General features: G+C 42.7%; 1 protein-coding gene across 1 annotated transcript in view; it reads left to right on the top strand.

Annotated features, from left to right (window-relative positions):
• RND2 (Rho family GTPase 2) overlaps window positions 1–17,330 on the top strand; it is a 156,136-nt gene that overhangs the window by 113,511 nt on the left and 25,295 nt on the right. The gene's annotated exons all lie outside the window — the stretch shown is intronic.

The following is a 17,330-nucleotide window of genomic DNA, read 5'->3' as shown; positions in this document are numbered from 1 at the left end:
AAATCTGATATTCTTTATTGACCTGCCAATTCTTCGTTGATCAGCTGGGAACTGTTAAAATGATTATTTTTTTCCCCTTAGACGGATCTGATTTACAAAACCGCATTGCTTTGAAAAATGGTTTACCATTACAGTATGTACTTTTTAACCATTCTGGGTCTGCCTGTAATTCATCTATTTGCAGGATCCCTTGTTATCTGGCACTGGCTTCGGTATTAAGCTCCGTGTAGGCTTTGTGTTTCATAATGAAGACTGTCCAAAGATGGACCACGGCTTTCAAAGACTGAATTCGGCCCTTAGGTCCCACCTTGAGCAAAGAATCATAGGGCTGGGAAGGATATTAGGGGGACGGGTTTGTCCAGGGTTTCTCAAACTTTGGTCTTTGAGGGGACTTTGATTATGTCTGGTTTCAAGGACTGGTAATGTGGACTGTGGTGAAAATTATGTGCATACTTGACTCTTGGTTAGGCGAGTTTGGGGGGGACCCTGGTTCTTAGACCCTCCTTCACTTCTTTATCGAAGTCATCCTGGGCAGATGCACCTGTTACATACTTAGTAAAAACACCCCTCACCCAGCATCTATCTCTCTGTTCTCTGTAATTCACAGCTTGGCCTTGCACAGGAGAAGCCTTGTTGTTTGGTGAATGGCATGCAAATGCCCGGAAAAGCCTTGTTCTCACCCTGCCTCTGCAGAGCATTTGTTTACTGTTTCTCTGATAAACCTGCTAGGAGGGTGAGGGCACTTGGAGGCAAACTGAGGGAATTACAGAACAAAGTAACTCAGTCTGAGAGGCATGAGGGAGAGCTGTGAATTTCCCTACGGGGTGGGGAATTACCTGGCAGTTGACCCTATGTTCAGCACTGGAAGTGGTTGGCATCCTGCTCCATGGAATTAGCAGGCAATAAATTGCTTTAAAATTTTCAGATTTTGTGTATAAAACCCAGCAACATATGTAGTGCTGTTACGTTTTGTTGATATGATACAGACGTTCAAATATTTGAAAGGTATTAATCCGCAAACGAACCTTTTCCGGAGATGGGAAGGCGGTAGAACTAGAGGACATGAAATGAGATTGAAGGGGGGCAGAATCAAGAAAAATGTCAGGAAGTAATTTTTCACGGAGAGAGCTGGAAGACTTCCTGTAACAGAAATCTGAAAACCACCCAACAACCCACGCCCGTTTTCACTCTGAAGAAAAAGGAACAATTTTTTTTTTTTTGGAAGATTGAAAGATTCGTTGTCCTGCATCCAGCTCTCTGCACTCATGGGGAACCTCCATCAAGAAAAATTTTCTCAAATAGACACAGAATGTCCATTTCTGAATAAGGCTGAAAGAGCGCTTTGGGGGTAGGGAGGGAGAAAATCCATCTTAAATCAGTATCTGAGCAGAATGATTACTTTCCCTGCCATTCAAAAGTTTTTAAAAACATTTCTCCTAACCATTTATTAGCTGTGAGGGCTTCTTACTCCTTCCCCAACTTGACAACATTTGCAATATATGTTTCTATGGTGTCTTCATTTCAATCTGTCCCTTTTCATGGTGGAGAACGTACTGTAGTTAGAGATTTTTTTCATGTCTAAGATCAGTCTTCATTGGCACCACTTCCTCTAGAAGGCTGTTCCACAAATTCAACACCTATTCCATGAAGAAGTATTTTCTCAGGTTACCTCTAGTCCATCCTCAAATCACTGCTTAAAGCCCACCTCTTCAATGTCGCCTTCGGCACCTAACCACTACACCTCTACCCAGGAAATCTAGACTGCCCCAACTTGACATTTCGTTCTTTAGATTGTAAGCTCCTTTGAGCAGGGACCGTCCTTCTTTGTTTAATTTGTACAGCGCTGCGTAACCCTAGTAGCGCTCTAAAAATGTTAAGTAGTAGTAGTACCTTCATTCTATGCCTCCTCATTCCAGAACTTCCTTTCAATTGAAAGAGACTCGCCTCCTCTGCATTTATGCCGCATAAGTATTTATCTCTCTATCATGTCTCTATCATATCTCTCCTGGTGATTTTCTGGTGCGGGACAACATCTGCTTTTCTCTAGTCCTCCGGGACCACTCCTGACTCTAGAGAAGCATTGAAACGTTCAGCCAGCGGAGCTGCTAGAACTTCCCTAAGTTCCTTCAGTACCCTCAGATGTATGCCATCCAGTCTCATCAGTGGCGTTGCAAGGAGGGCTGCCACCCGGGGCGGTTCGCCGTTGCACCCCCTCCCGGGTGCAGCACGATGACAGCCCCCCTCAGCGCATCAACACCCCCCCCCCCCCGACCCAGTGCCTACCCTCCTCAGCTCCCTCCAACCTACCTTTAAAGAAATTTCGGAAGCCGTGGAGAGGCGAGGCGCAGCGCCTCACGCCTGCAAGTAAAAGAAGCGAGGATCGTCATCGGGCCTTCCCTCAAGCTGTCTGTCCCGCCCTTGCGGAAATAGGAAGTTGTGTCAGCGGAGGGCGGGACAGACAGCGCGAGGGAAGGCCCGATGACGATCCTCGCTTCTTTTACTTGCAGGCGCGAGGCGCTGCGCCTCGCCTCTCCACGGCTTCCGAAATTTCTTTAAAGCTGGTTGGAGGGAGCTGAGGAGGGTAGGCACTGGGTCGGGGGGGTGTCGTCGTGCTGCACCCGGGGGGGGAGCTGGCAGGGAGCACCCCCCCCCTCGTGCTGACACCCGGGGCGGACCGGCCCTCCCACACCCCCCCTTGCTACGCAACTGGGTCTCATCACTTTTCTCCACCTAGTGTAGCCAGCTCTTCACGAACACAGTCCTCTGAAAATCATTCAGGGACTATCACCCCTCCATTCCTATTTGTGTTTGTCTTCTGTGGCTCCCGGCTCTTCAGCTTTGAACATAGAACAGAAATATTCGTTAACAATTCCACCTTATCTTTATGAGCTTCTACAAATTCCCCCCCTTCACCTTTGAGTCTCACAATCCACTTTTGCACTTCCTCCTATCACTAACATATCTAGAAAAATGTCTTGTTCCCACATTTTACCGTATTGACTATTTTTTTCTTCCATTTGCATCTTTGCTTTCCTGACTACTCTACCAGCTTCTCTTAGCTTTTCCAGATATTGTTGCCTGTCTTCTTCTTTCTGCTATCTCGTGTAGTTTATAAAGGCTAACCACATTTTCCTTACGTTTTCAGCTACTACTTTTGAGAACCAAAGTGGCCTACTTTTCCTCTTACTTTTATTTACTTTCCTTACAAAAAGGTTTGTTGCCCTTACTGTAGCTTTTTTCAGTTTTGTCCACTGCTTTCCAGCTTCTTCCAGATGTTTCCATCAAGATGGCATTTCCTTGAGGTAAGTCCCCATCTCAGTAAAGCTATTTTTTTTGAAGTCTAGAACCTTCACTTTTGAATGAATCCTCTCCACATCTATCTTAATATTAAACCACACCATTTGGTGATCACTGGATGTCAGATAAGTACATAAGCATTGCCATACTGGGACAGAGCAAAAGGTCTATCAAGCCCAGCATCTTGTTTCCAACAGTGGCCAATCCAGGTCACAAATACCTGGCAAAATACCAAAAAAGTACAAAACATTTTATGCTGCATATCCTAGAAATAAGCAGTGAATTTTCCCCAAGTCAGTTTAATAATGGTGTATGGACTTTTCCTTTAGGAAGCTGTCCAAACCTTTTTTAAACCCCGCTAAGCTAATCGCCTTTACTACATTCCCTGGCAACAAATTCCAGAGTTTAATTACACGCTGAGTGAAAGATTTTCTCTGATTCTTTTAAATTTACTACTTTATAGCTTCATTGCATGCCCCCTAGTTCTAGTATTTTTGGAAAGCGTAAACAGACACTTCACATCTACCCGTTCAACTCCACTCATTATTTTATAGACCTCTATCATATCTCCCCTCAGCCGTTTTTTTTCTCCAAGCTGAAGAGCCCTAGCCGCTTTAGCCTTTCCTCATAGGGAAGTCATCCCATCCCCTTTATCATTTCCGTTGCCCTTCTCTGCACCTTTCCTAATTCCACTATATCTTTTTTGAGATGCGGTGACCAGAACTGAACACAGTATTTGAGGTGCGATCGCATCATGGAGCGATACAAAGGCATTATAATGTCCTCATTTTTATTTTCCATTCCTTTCCTAATTAACATTCTATTTGCTTTCTTAGCCGCCGCAGCACACTTTGAGCAGAAGGTTTCAACGTATCATCAACAACAACACCTAATTCCCTTTCTTGGTCTGTGACTCCTAACATGGAACCTTGCATTGCGTAGCTGTAATTCGGGTTCCTCTTTCCCACATGCATCACTTTGCATTTGCTCACATTAAAAGTCATCTGCCATTTAGACTCCCAGTCTCGTAAGGTGAATTTCCTGGAAGAAAATGAGTTGCAAGATCCGAGACAACATGGTTTTACCAAAGGGAAATCGTGCCAAACAAATCTCATTGAATTCTTTGATTGGGTGACCGGAAAATTGAACCGTGGACATGCTATAGACGTAATCTACTTAGATTTCAGCAAGGCTTTTGACATGGTTCCCCACAGGAGGCTCTTAAATAAACTGGATGGGCTGAAGATAGGACCCAAAGTGGTGAACTGGATTAGGAACTGGTTGACGGACAGGCGCCAGAGGGTGGTGGTGAATGGAGTTCGCTCGGAGGAGGGAAAGGTGAGTAGTGGAGTGCCTCAGGGATCGGTGCTGGGGCCGATTCTGTTCAATATATTTGTGAGTGACATTGCCGAAGGGTTAGAAGGTAAAGTTTGCCTATTTGCGGATGATACTAAGATTTGTAACACAGTGGACACCCCGGAGGGAGTGGAAAACATGAAAAAGGATCTGAGGAAGCTAGAAGAATGGTCTAAGGTTTGGCAATTAAAATTCAATGCGAAGAAATGCAAAGTGATGCATTTAGGGAATAGAAATCCACGGGAGACGTATGTGTTAGGCGGGGAGAGTCTGATAGGTACGGGCGGAGAGAGGGATCTTGGGGTGATAGTATCTGAGGATCTGAAGGCGACGAAACAGTGTGACAAGGCTGTGGCCGTAGCTAGAAGGTTGTTAGGCTGTATAGAGAGAGGTGTGACCAGCAGAAGAAAGGGGGTGTTGATGCCCCTGTATAAGTCGTTGGTGAGGCCCCACCTGGAGTATTGTGTTCAGTTTTGGAGGCCGTATCTTGTTAAGGATGTAAAAAGAATTGAAGCGGTGCAAAGAAAAGCTACGAGAATGGTATGGGATTTGCGCTACAAGACGAATGAGGAGAGACTTGCTGAACTAAACATGTATACTCTGGAGGAAAGAAGAAACAGGGGTGATATGATACAGACGTTCAAATATTTGAAATGTATTAATCCGCAAACGAACCTTTTCCGGAGATGGGAAGATGGTAGAACGAGAGGACATGAAATGAGATTGAAGGGGGGCAGACTCGAGAAAAATGTCAGGAAGTATTTTTTCACGGAGAGAGTAGTGGATGCTTGGAATGCCCTCCCGCGGGAGGTGGTGGAAATGAAAACGGTAACGGAATTCAAACATGCATGGGGTAAGCATAAAGGAATCCTGTGCCGAAGGAATGGATCCTCAGGAGCTTAGTCGAGATTGGGAGGTGGGGCAAGTGGTTGGGAGGCGAGGATAGTGCTGGGCAGACTTATACAATCTGTGCCAGATCCAGTGGTTGGGAGGCGGGGATAGTGCTGGGCAGACTTATACGGTCTGTGCCCTGAAAAGCACAGGTACAAATCAAAGTAGGGTATACACAAAAAGTAGCAAATATGAGTTATCTTGTTGGGCAGACTGGCTGGACCGTGCAGGTCTTTTTCTTCCGTCATCTACTATGTTACTATGTTGTTGGGATTAAATCTTAGTTGCCAAATATTGGTCCATTCCTTCAGCTTTGTTAGGTCCTTCCTCATGTCATTCACACCCTCCAGAGTGTCCAACCTTTGAAACTATTTACAGTGGTGACGATGTGTAAAATGGCTATAATAAACAAAACTCAAATAATGCTGGAAATTAAACCAATTACTAAAACGCAGACTAAAAAAGGAATACCCTCAACGAACCCAGTGGTAGAAGATGTGCCCATCTTTAATTTATCTATAGTATCTCTCTCCACCGTAGAGATAGATGCTTTGAAGAAAGGGTTATCATTTTTCCCCACATGTATTTATGACTCCTTTCAAACTCGGATTGACACTTACAAATTTTTTTTTCGAAAATTACAAATTAGACATTTCTTTGTGAATAATGAGACCCGAGTACCAGATTTGTCTGTAATAAAATGAGACCTCAGATGGGTTCCTCCTGGTCCTGTGGATCCATTAATTACAACATTTAATACATTAGTACTTAAAGGCATAGAGGCATTAGCAGTATTAAACGACCTTTTTTTAAATTTAAATAAAGCTGAATGTCAAGCGTTTTGAGACTATTTAATTGTAATTAAACCAGTGGATAAATATGAGGGCATAGTTATTTTGAGTAGACAGCAATATGTCAATGAAATATTAAGACAACTAACTGATAGGAATTTCTATATATCCCTTGATGAAGAATTGATACCAGGGTTACAGAGTGAGATTAATGAGATACTAGAATACACTACACACGAGATATTTAATCACAAAAGAAAAGCACTATCTCACAGTAGAACATCCAGTGATCCCAACTGTGTACATTGTACCTAAAAATACACAAGTCTGTTACTGACCCTCTGGGTAGGCCCATCATTTCAGGGAAAGGTTCGGTTCTTGAACCACTTCCCAATTTTGTTGATGTGTTTTTGAGACCTTATGTACCTCTCATCAAGTCATATGTTCGTGATTCCTCACATATGATCTTGATGTTAGATGATTTTGATTGTGACCTCAGGCTTTAAGTATTATTGAGAAGACTCTTTCTAGTCATGTTACACATCTACAAATTCCTAATAGACTTATTTTGACATTAGCAACTATTGCTCTCACTGAAAACTATTTCTGCTTTGATGGTTGCTTCTATAAGCAGATTAAAGGTACAGCTATGGAGGCCTCCATGGCCCCTGATATAGTGAATCTCTACCTGGCTGAATTTGAAGAAATACATCTTGCTACACATCCCTTTGAATCTAATGTACGCATGTATAAATGCTATATAGACGACATCGTTATCCTGTGGAAAGGAGATGAAGATTCACTACTTGCATTTCACAACTGGATGAATAGTAGAGACACTAATTTGAAATTCAAAATGATTTATACGAGATCCCGTTTCTTGATTTTCTTATTAAAAAAGACAGATACTGGTTCATTACCACATTATATTGAAAACCAACAAACAAGAACAATTATTTATATTACACACAAGTGATCATAATAGATTACTTAAAGACAATTTATCATATAGTTAATTTCTCAGGATTAAACGATTGTGCACAGCACCAAAAGAATACAATACAATCTGGGATTTTGAGTGACAGATTTAGTAGGTAGATGAACACAAACTCCCATGGAAAACAAAACTATATGATAGGGAGTGGGAAGTGGACCAATGACTCAAAAAATATATTTAAAATTATTTGACATGATTTTACATGTGTGGTCAAAAAGTTTTTTGAATATATGTTTTGGTATGTATATTTAGAATTATTTAGTATGATTTTACATGTATGATCAAAATTATTTTTTATTTATTATGCTTATGCATGTATAATTAAAATTGTTTGCTTATTTTTCGTTTACACATTTTAGACTCCTGAGGCAGGCCTGTGGCCGAAACACGGTACTGTGTCGAGTCTGTGAATAAAGTTGTTTCTTTTATCACCATAGTCCTATTTCCCTGGAGTCATTGGTCCACTTCCCACTCCCTATCATATAGAGTGACAGATTTAGACATAGGGGATACCCAGTACAGTGTATGAACACCAGTTTAAATAAAACCAGGAAACAACTGCGGGACAAATTGTTAAAAACCAGTCAGAAACAGGGTATCTGCCCAGATCTTGTTTGTCCCCTCAGGTTTTCATATCTCTTAGTTGATATTCGTAAAATTATCTACAAACGTTGGCATATACTTTTTCTCGTAATCCTAACCTTGAAAACTGGTTAGTACCCACAGCATTACCAGAAAAGGATTATATACCTCAACAACCCTGTGGCTCGAGAAACTGTTCTGTGTGTAAACATTCTTTGACTATGAGCACTTTTTTCCATCCCTTCTCAGGCAAAGAATACAGGTTGTGATTTGATAGAACCTGCAATACTTGTGGTGTGATTATATATAATTATCTGCCCATGTCAACTTCTGTGTATAGGGAAAACAAAGAGAAATGTGAGAACTAGGATTGTGGAACACAGAAGTTGCATCAACAGACAGGTCCGCTCTGCACCTGTTGTTGAACATTGGATAGAGAAACATCATGAGATTGAAGATCTTAAGTTTTTTGTTTTCAAGACACTTAGGAAGAAATGGAGAGGAGGATGATCTTGCACTCTTACAACTGGAATAAAGACTCGTTTATGAATTGTGCACAGTGTTTCCACAGGGGCTTAACAGAGAGGCAGAGATGGTACACTTTTTGTAATTCCACAAGGTTATTTATTATATAAGAACTTTTAAATATTTTTTACATTTTTAGTAACCTTTGTTGGTTCCTTCAGTCAGGGAGGATGTCCACTAGAAAGGGGCATTTTGAGTTTTTTTTTTTCCTTTTTAGGGGGCATGATTTTGAGTCTCTAAGGGGAGTACAGGTGTTTTAAACGCCTCTTGAAAGCTCCTTTTTTGCTGTTGCTTTCCCAGAGAGTTAGTGGGGATTGAGGTTAGGGATGAGTTTTGATAACAGTAGGCTTTTGTTTTGTTGTTTTTTTTATCTTGAGGTTGTTGATTGTACTTGTATTAGGGTGTAGTGGTCTTGTTTAATTGTCTGTACTATTTTAAATTGGAGTTCCTTTTCTTTTTTTTGTCCTGCTCTTCTTGCTTTGAGATTGTGAACCACTGAGATCTTGTTTTGAGCCTGGCTGTATGGAAAGTGAAATAAACTATAAAACTATTGCCATTTTACTTCTTGCATGTTTGATTTGCTGCAGTTTAGGCCCCTCTGCTGTGTGTCACTGTGTTTTTTTATCCCGTAGGGGGTCTTTTATGTAGGCGCACTGGCGTTTTTAGCGCGTGTTAAAAATAGGCATGCACTAAACGCTAAAGACGCCAATGTATTCCTATGGGCTAAAATCGCCATTGCGCCTACGTAAAAGACCCCCATAATGCAACAGGCTCCATAATACATTTTCTATACTATTCTGTTCTATCTAGGTTACTACTACTACTACTACTATTTAGCATTTCTATAGCGCTACAAGGCATACGCAGCGCTGCACAAACATAGAAGAAAGACAGTCCCTGCTCAAAGAGCTTACAATCTAATAGACAAAAAATAAATAAAGTAAGCAAATCAAATCAATTAATGTGAACGGGAAGGAAGAGAGGAGGGTAGGTGGAGGCGAGTGGTTACAAGTGGTTACGAGTCAAAAGCAATGTTAAAGAGGTGGGCTTTCAGTCTAGATTTAAAGGTGGCCAAGGATGGGGCAAGACATAGGGGCTCAGGAAGTTTATTCCAGGCGTAGGGTGCAGCGAGACAAAAGGCGCGAAGTCTGGAGTTGGCAGTAGTGGAGAAGGGAACAGATAAGAAGGATTTATCCATGGAGCGGAGTGCACGGGAAGGGGTGTAGGGATGGACGAGTGTGGAGAGATACTGGGGAGCAGCAGAGTGAGTACATTTATAGGTTAGTAGAAGAAGTTTGAACAGGATGCGAAAACGGATAGGGAGCCAGTGAAGGGTCTTGAGGAGAGGGGTAGTATGAGTAAAGCGACCCTGGCGGAAGATGAGACGGGCAGCAGAGTTTTGAACCGACTGGAGAGGGGAGAGGTGACTAAGTGGGAGGCCAGCAAGAAGCAGATTGCAGTAGTCTAAATGAGAGGTGACAAGGGTGTGGATGAGGGTTTTGGTAGAGTGCTCGGAAAGAAAGGGGCGGATTTTACGGATGTTGTAAAGAAAGAAACGACAGGTCTTGGCAATCTGCTGGATATGAGCAGAGAAGGAGAGAGAAGAGTCAAAGATGACCCCAAGGTTTCGAGCTGAGGAGACAGGGAGAATGAGAGAGCCATCAACAGAAATAGAAAACGGGGGGAGCGGGGAGGTGGGTTTGGGGGGGAAAATGAGAAGCTCGGTTTTGGTCATATTTAATTTCAGGTGGCGTTGAGACATCCAGACAGCAATGTCAAACAAGCACGCTGAAACTTTGGTTTGGATGCAAGGTGAGATATCAGGGGTAGAAAGGTAGATTTGGGAGTCATCAGCATAGAGATGGTAGGAAAAGCCATGGGATGAGATTAATGAACCAAGGGAAGAAGTGTAGATAGAAAAGAGGAGGGGACCAAGAACAGAACCCTGAGGTATGCCGACAGGCAGAGGGATAGAAGTAGAAGAGGATCCACCAGAGTGAACACTAAAGGTGCGGAGGGAGAGGTAGGAAGAGAACCAGGAAAGGACAGAGCCCTGGAATCCAAGTGAGGACAGGGTATTGAGAAGTATGCTGTGATCGACAGTGTCAAAAGTAGCGGAAAGATCAAGAAGAATGAGGATGGAATATTGACCTCTGGATTTAGCCAGTAATAGGTCATTGGAGACTTTAGTAAGTGCAGTTTCGGTTGAGTGGAGAGGGCGAAAACCAGATTGTAGTGGGTCAAGAATAGCATGTGAGGAAAGAAAATCAAGGCAGCGGTGGTGAACAGCACGCTCAAAGTAATTTGGAGAGAAAAGGAAGGAGGGAGATGGGTTGGTAATTAGAGGGACAAGTAGGGTCGAGTGAAGGCTTCTTAAGGAGAGGTGTGACCACAGCATGTTTAAAGGCAGCAGGGACAGTCGCAGTGGAAAGTGAGAGGTTGAGAATGTGACAGATAAAAGGAATAAGAGCAGGAGAGATGGCATTAAGAAGGTGGGTGGGAATGGGATCAGAGGAACAGGTGGTACATTTTGAGGAAGAAAGGAGAAGTGTAGTTTCTTCAATAGTAACTTCAGGAAAGGAGGAAAGGGAATGAGGGGAAGGAGAGAGAGGGGAACGGACTAGTGGAGGGAAAGGTGGTGAGGTAGAGAAAGCAAGGTTTATCTTTTGAACCTTGTTGTGAAAGAATTCAGCAAGGGTCTGAGGAGATAATGAAGGGGGCGTTGGGGGAGGGGGCACCTTGAGGAGAGAGTTCAATGTGGTGAAGAGAAGTCGAGGATTAGAGCCAAGAGAGTTGGTCAGTTGGATATAATAATCCTGTTTGGCACGTAAAAGAGCAGATTGGAAGGAGGTCAGCATGAACTTAAAGTGTAAGAAATCAGCAAGGGCCCGAGATTTCCGCCAGAGGTGTTCGGCGGAGCGGGTACAGGAACGTAGGTAGCGGATATTAGAAGTCAGCCAAGGTTGGGGTTTTGTATGCCTTACAGGGCGGGTCATCAAAGGTGCAAGAGTGTCTAAGGCAGAGGATAGAGTATTGTTGTAAGAAGAAACAGCCTCATTGACAGACATGGATGGTGCCACAGTAGAGAGGAGGTTTGAAACATGGAAGGATAGAGATGAAGGGTCAATATCATGAAGATTCCTAGATAAATTAGATGATAGGACAGGACTGGGAGGGAGGAGATTTAAGTGTGAAAGTTATAAGATGGTGATCAGAGGAGGGAAGATCAGAGGCAAGGAAACTAGAAGGTGAACAGTTGGAGGAGAAGATGAGATCAAGACAGTGACCATTTTGATGAGTGGGGGAGGTGGAGCATAGTTGGAGATTAAAGGAGGACGTTAAAGCAAGTAACTTGGAAATATAAGAGTTGGAAGGATCATTAAAGTAACCAAGGATGAGAGAGGGGGAGGAAGGATCATGGAAGAAGGCAAACCAGGCGTCAAAGTCACTGAGAAAGGATGAAAGAGACTTATGAGGGGGACGATAAATGACAGCTATTCGAAGAGGCAGAGGAGAGAAAAGGCAGATAGAGTGGACTTCAAAGGAAGAAAAACAGTGAGATTGAGGTGGAAGAAGGGGTTGAAATTTGGAGGAGGGAGAGAGAAGTAGTCCAACACCGCCGCCACGGCCAGCAGGGCGAGGAGTATGTGAAAATAGATAACCGCCATGGCACAGGGCTGCGACTGAAGCAGAGTCATCAGGGCAGAGCCAGGTTTCAGTTATGGCGAGCAGATGGAGGTGACGTGAGATAAAGAGGTCCTGGATATAGAGGAGTTTGTTACAGGTTTTATATACTGCCCGTTATTCCAAAAAGGATTCACAGCGGTTACTCTCTACTTTAGAGGGAGTCACAAAAATGATCTTTGGGTAAAAGTAACATCATCAAGTCTAAATTGAAATTTCTCAACTTGCTTACCAAATAAATTAGGAGTCCTTTTACAAAAGCATGCTAGCGTTTTTAAACATGCATTAAATATGAGTACGCTAAAAGCTAGAGACGCCCATGTATTCCTATGGGCGTCTCTAGCGTTTAGTGTGTGCTAATCATTAGTGTGCACTAAAAACACTGCTTTGCCTTTGTGAAAGACCCCCTAAGTTTTTAAAGCCTTCCTAAAAAGTACATAAGATGGTAGATTCTTCATAGTCTTGGGTCGCATATTCCAAAATCATGCCCTCTGAAAAGGGGAAAAAAAAACCCTCATAAATTGATTTTAACCGAACATCTTTTAAAATGGGATAGTTCAGATTTAGGGTTTGATGGAAACACAAACTGCTACCAGAAGAGGGAATCTCAAGCAGCTCTCCGAGCCCATCTGAATTAAGTCCAAAAATTGATTTGAAAGCCAAACAAGGTATTTTAAATCTCATTCGCTGATTTACCATTAGCCATTGAAGGTCTTTCATAAAAGATGTGTACTGTCGAAACGGCCCAATCCATATATCAGCCTGTAATAACTGTAAACGATTACACAGTTTACTAGAAATCTGACAGAATTACAATAATCCAGATGAGGAAGAAGAATTTGCCTGGACCAAACACCAAAAATCTTCACATTGTAAGGGTGACCTTTGTTGATTGCAGTTGCCTGAGTCTAAAAAAGAATCTTTTACTTAGGGGTCCTTTTACTAAGCTGCGGCACATGACTTTTGGGCACATTCCGGGCCTGTTTTTGCTTGTTCTGGAAAAAGAACTTTTTTAAGGGGCTAGAAAATGGACATGCAGCACAATAAAAACCAGTAAGTGTCCTTTTTCAGCCTGAGACCTTATTGCCACCCATTGACTTAGCCGTAAGGTCTCACATGCTACCCAGACGGTAAGCATGCAGCACGCATCCATTGCCATTTACAACTGAGTAAGCGCCACGTACTGCTTGTTTTAGGCATGTGCCAAATTCAGAATTACTGCCCGGGGCACGCGGTAGCTGGGCGGTAATGCCGATTTGGCGCATGCTGGACATGTGTAGGCCCTTAGTTGCCTTTGTAAAAGGGTCCCTTAAAGCACTAATCTGTTTCTCCAATGACAGTTTAGAATCCAGAATTATCCGCAGTACTCTGGAATGATCCTCAATTCCCAACTTTTTACCGGAAGTCAAATGGTAGTATCTTAATTGGAAGCACAAACAGGAAAAACCTCTACACAAGAAAGACCAAGCAGGAAAAGTAGAGGCTGATCAAAGGACGAATCCAACAGTGGGGCTGTTATGGAGAAATAATTTATTGATGCAGATATTAAAGGCAGTCCATGTTTCGGCATATCGCACCGCTTATATTGGGGTCAAATTAATAATTCATCCAAAGGAGCCTATGCTCAAACTCTGCTAATGTCAAACCAAAGCACTGTGATTCACTCGGGCTGATCAACAGACACACGCAAATTGACTGACACTGACAAACTCTGTGGGGTCTGCTCGTGTTAGATTCATCCTTTGATCGGTCTCTACTTTTTCCTGTTTATTATCTTAATTGGAACACTTTCTATACCTCCAAACCTCAAAAAACCTGCTCCCTCTCTCTGCTCCTTTGTACATTGGGAGAGCAGTTTCCAGCACTCAGAACAGGGAGAAAGCAGCCTCTGTAAACCAGATACTGGTGGGTGACATCATTAACTGTATTGTTATTTGAATGTGTGCTGCCTCCTGAGCTCTTCACCTGCTCCAAGTCCTCTGTCTGCTCCTTTGTATATTGAGAGAGCAGTTTCCAGCACTCAAGACAGAAGAAAGCGGCCTATCTAAACCAGACACTGGGAACCACCAGATCACAGTCTTGGATCTGCTGGACCGTGCCCCTCAACTTATATCAAACTGGGAGCTGTGAGTAGCGACACCACCGGACCGCAATCCACCACTCTCACAGACCTTAGGGAACTGCTGGATCGGGTCCATGGGCCTACCAGACACGGTCTCCAGCTCATTCTGAGCTAAGTACCTCAAGGAGCACAGTAGGACTCTACATAAGAACTCTTGATCGAACATGGGACGTGCAACCACCGAGACCACTATCAAAGGAATTCAAACCATCCTCACACCACTTTTCCACACTTTCCCTTTACTGGATTGAGGGAGAGCAGCGGGACGAGCTCAGAGTGAACAGTAGTAGAAGCCGTTAACGAGGAGGACCAGCTGACCTCACGCTCGCAGCACCACAGAGCAAACAGCAACCAACCCCTCCAGGCCGCCGACAAGGAAAACCAGCTCTCTGTACCCCAGCATCAACGCAGACCAACAATCAAGCATCTGCAGGACATACGACAAACAAAAGAGGTAGGAGCTAACTGGAAATAATATAGAAACCACTGCGTGTATACGACAACCAGAAGTCATCACCCCAAATTTGGCACTACCTACAACACAGAAGGCAGCAGGCAAACAAGGTAGGCAAAACACTGCAGCCAGAGAAACAGATCTAATCTTTAACCTAAACAATGCTACAAGCAAAAAAAACAAACAAAAGGCAAATAAAAAGACAAGCAAAAAGTGCTGCAAGCAAACAAGGCAGGCAAGACACTGCAGCCAGAGAAATACATCTAATCTTTAAACTTAAACAGTACTGCAAACAAAAAAGGAGCTGGAGATATCCTACCTCTCCTGAACCTCAGTTTCACAGACCGGAATCGGCCATAAATCCAGAATTCATAAAAAAAATAAAAATCTGAACCATACAAAACTAATCCTAGGATTACACGTCCTGGCCCTAGTATATACAATAGATGCCCTATCCCAAGAAGAACAAAATATCATTCCCATAATACACTCCCAACATAGGACAAACAGATTAAACTACATGGAATTGGATTGGCCGCTGTCGTGGACAGGATGCTGGGCTCAATGGACCCTTGGTCTTTTCCCAGTGTGGCATTACTTATTTATTTCTTTCTTTCTTTATTTATTGCATTTGTATCCCACATTTTCCCACCTCTTTGCGGGCTCAGTGTGGCTTACAATAAGATATGAATAATGGAAATACATTTGTTACAACTTGGTTATGGGTTACATTGTACAAGTTATGCGAGACCATCGAAGTATCGTTAGGAGTATAACAATGGGACATCAACATTGAAACATTGGAAAGAGACAGTGGGAAGCTTAAAGGGCAGTGTTAAGACACTAAGACATATGGTGTACATATTTCTGTGAGTAAATGTATGAGTGATGTGGTATTACGGGGATGAGGGTCAGAAGTTGATGTATGAAGCATTGATGATCAGTGAGTGTAGACTCTGTGTTTTGGCTCTTTCCATAAATTGTTTCAAACAGATGGGTCTTCAATAATTTGCGGAAGGAAGCTTGTTCGTAAATTGTTCTTAAGTTGCGTGGCAGTGTATTCCAAAGCTGCGTGCTCATGTGAGAAAAGGTTGACGCGTGTAGCGTCTTGTATTTCACGCCCTTGCAATTAGGGAAGTGGAGGTTGAGGTATGTTCGGGATGATCTTTTAGCATTTCACACAAACAAAAACCGAAAACAGGAGAAAAGAACCCATACACACCCAACACATCGATCACACGTCAACTAATAAATATTCCATTAATACCCGCCTTAGACGAAACCTTTAAACAGATCCAAATAGAATATATAAATGCTACATCAGTAATAAACAAAATGGAAACCTTAACAGACTGGATTACTCATGACAACCTAGACCTAATATTCATCAGTGAAACTTGGATTCATAACCAAGATGGCCCCATAAACCTTGACATCTGCCCTCCAGGATACAAAATCAACCACTGGACCAGAACAGGTAAAAGAGGAGGAGGCATAGCCCTAATCTACAAAGACGAATTCATTTCAGAACCCATTGCAGAATCCATTAATACACAACTTGAAATCAGGTTACAAAACAAATCCCTTCCAGCTCACCTGACTTGCATCATATTATATTGACCACCAGGAAATTGGAAAGATGCCCAACCTCATGCCTTGCAAATCCTAACGTAATAATAATAGGAGATATAAACCTTCACCTAGAAGACACAACCTCAAATGACACACTAGAATGCAAATCTCAGGGCAAGCAGTTGCTTCCCATGTCTGTCTCAATAGCAGACTGTGGACTTTTCCTCCAGGAATTTGTGCAAAGTTTTTTTAAACCCAGATATGCTGACCGCTGTTAGTACATCCTCCGGCAAAGAGTTCCACGGCTTAACTATATGTTGAGTGGAAAAATATTTCCTCCTATTTGTTTTAAAAGTACTTCTATGTAGACCTCAATCATTTCTCCCCTCGTCCGTCTCTTTTCCAAATTGAAGAGCCCTAACCTCTTTAGCCTTTCCTTATACGAGAGGAGTTCCACCCTCTTTATCATTTCAGTCGCTCTTCTTGGAACCTTTTCTAATTCCACTCTATCTTTGTTGAGATATGGTGACCAGAACTGAATACAGTACTCTTTTTGAATGATTGTTGGCTGTCCTGTGACATTTGGGGTTCCTTTCTGCATTGTATTGTACTTGATTTTATTCAATTGATTCTGCACCGCCCTGTGATATTTGTAGGAAGGGCAGTATAGTACTCAAAATAAAACATATACCATCTACAAACCTTCATAACTCCTAAAATGAGGTGATTCCTTATAAAATTACCCTTAAAGTATGAACAATGGGTTGTGACCAATAAAGTGAAGTTAGGGGCTGAATGTCACAAGGGCTGTAGTACAGAACCTTATTTTTACAGAGTGACTTGTCTCCCCAGATTTAACACTGGATTACTTTAACAGTAAGATCTCAGCTCTTCCTACAACCTTGTAATCTGATTTTCATTTCCGGGCCAGCATTCTCCTCATGCTTCTTTGGAGCTTTGAGTTCAATCAGACTTGGCCTATACTGAGGACATCTGCAACTCCCCCTTCTCCCCTTGGGATTCGCCCCTTCCCTTTTCCAGCCTTCCCACTGACAGACG

Source organism: Microcaecilia unicolor, chromosome 12 (assembly GCF_901765095.1).
Source record: "Microcaecilia unicolor chromosome 12, aMicUni1.1, whole genome shotgun sequence".
Classification (NCBI taxonomy): Eukaryota; Metazoa; Chordata; class Amphibia; order Gymnophiona; family Siphonopidae; genus Microcaecilia; species Microcaecilia unicolor.
Note: the sequence above shows the minus strand (reverse complement) of the source record. Positions and strands in the feature narration are given on the sequence as shown.